This window comes from Belonocnema kinseyi, chromosome 9 (genome assembly GCF_010883055.1).
Source record: "Belonocnema kinseyi isolate 2016_QV_RU_SX_M_011 chromosome 9, B_treatae_v1, whole genome shotgun sequence".
NCBI classification, from domain to species: domain Eukaryota; kingdom Metazoa; phylum Arthropoda; class Insecta; order Hymenoptera; family Cynipidae; genus Belonocnema; species Belonocnema kinseyi.
In genome coordinates this window covers 48299767-48301797 of record NC_046665.1, presented here as the reverse complement: position 1 = coordinate 48301797, position 2031 = coordinate 48299767, and the positions used below count along the sequence as shown (strand labels likewise).

The window sequence follows — 2031 nt, the reverse complement described above, 5'->3', positions numbered from 1 at the left end:
AGTGCAAATTGAAAAGTGACAGTTTCAAGTAACAAAATTTTGAAAGATACAAATGTGAAATTATTGAATTTTGATCACGTTTCAAATAACTTAATTTTAAATTCAAAGTATTAATAATTTAGAAAATTTAACTTGGAAAATTGAAGGAATTGAAAAAATTGAAATACATTTAAATGATTTTAAACTTAAAATCTACAAAAAATGAATAATTTCAGACTAAAACTTAAGAAATTAGTTCAGAATGTAATAAGTTCCAAATCGAAAAATTCTAGAAATAAATGTATTGTCATTTCCTGGGTCAGCACTTCTCTAGAATAGAGGTTTTAATACAATTTGGAGAATTATTTTCTTATCTTGAATTTGTTATTTGAAGGATATTAGGTTCCAAGACAACAAAATCTTTCTAGTAACGTCAAATATTTATTTTTTATGGCCTTTTAAATGAGTAACAAAACATTTTCAAATTTCACTGATTCATTTAAGTGCATAAAAATAAACGATGGAGTATAAACAATAAATGAATATTAAACTATATTCTTAAAATAACATATAACTAAAATAATGGATGAAAGCGCAGAGAAATGAGCTCAGTTTTACAAAAATGATCGTCACCTACATATCAAGTTTATTCCTTATTACAAGTCCTCAGTATTTTTATATTACAACTTTATTACAAAAAATAAAACTTTAAAAATAATTGCAAGTGCTTCTTCGAGCCAGATTCGACTTACAATGTAGAAAAAAAGTTCTACATTTCTTATGTTCCAACGTAGAATTATATGGTAAAACAATAAAACGCCTTGTCTCAGTAATTTTTCATGAAATTTCAGTACTTCTCGATCATTGAAATTTTGATTTTTACAAAAAAAATATTGACTGAAATTCAAGAAACCTTACGTATTTACAGACAGTCGATTTTCGTTTCGATGAGTATCTTTTTTGTTTTATCAGAAACGCTACAGTGAAGAAAGTATGAAAGGAAAGTTTTGTTAACAGCGGTTATATTTTGTGTCATTAAACCTGTGAAATTCAAAACCACGTTTTACCTAAAAAATGTGTTCTTTATCGTAAAAATGATGTTCGCTTTTTTCCTTAAGCATAGAAGTCGTGGAAATTTGCGAATTGCTAACAGTCAGCAAACCGAACTGAAACAAAAATATATATTTTTTAATTTAAGGGATTTCAAGTACAGGAATCACAATGGTTCAGCAGTTCAATTGCAAGGTAAATAGGGGCATTTTTCTACGAAAGGAAACACGCCTGCGATTTTTCTTTCTCACGCAATCTTTAAATTTTAATAGAAAATTAATATTAATGCAACAATTTGTATATAATAATATAAAAGAAAACCTAGGCCAATATTTTGAATAATTAATGAAAAATTATATCCACGAAGTAGTATAAGGAGATCCCACTTCCATACGGTCGTTGGAAAATTTGGACGCGTAGATTCGGATTCAGTTAGTTTGCATCCTTCGTAACGTTTCTTGCGGAAAGGGGTTGAAATACAAGTTTTGCAAATGGCGGAATCCGCGTAGTAAGCCGGTTATAAACAAACAACGTACATGCTTGGCATCGTTTTGTCGGTTTTCTCGTGAAAGTAAATGGACTGTGATAGAAGTGAGACGTTCTTGTGTGTGCAAAATGGTTTGCTGTTGCATTGATGGGCGTGCATCCACAAGCTACGTTAGAAAAAAAGAAAAAGGAGATAGGCTTGAGAAATGTCACTTCGTTTGCCCTAGCATAGTCATTTGGATGAGTTTGGACACCAAATGTCATGTGTTCCATTTTAAATATGCTAAATCGAAGAAATTTCGAGTGTAAATTATTAAAAGTTCCATAAAAGTGCCGCTGTCTTTGTTTTTGTTTATCAGTTGCCATGACGACACAATTGCCATATTGTGAAAATTCAAGGGTTTCTCAATTTTCCGCAAGAGGCGCTACGAGCGATGCAAACTAACTAAATCCGAATCCACGCGTCCATATTTTCCGAGAGTGGGGTCTCCTTATACTACTTCGTGATTATATCTT

At 30.9% G+C, this 2031-nt stretch overlaps 1 protein-coding gene across 5 annotated transcripts in view; it reads right to left on the bottom strand.

Moving 5' to 3' along the window:
- Window positions 1-597: 597 nt before the first annotated feature.
- The window catches only part of LOC117179615 (heat shock factor protein-like), a 46137-nt gene continuing 44703 nt past the window's right edge, over window positions 598-2031 (bottom strand). For all 5 annotated transcript variants that reach the window (XM_033371606.1, XM_033371605.1, XM_033371609.1 and 2 more), the window contains one exon: window positions 598-1145. The gene's annotated coding sequence lies outside the window, so the exon portion shown is untranslated. The remainder of the gene's footprint in view (window positions 1146-2031) is intronic.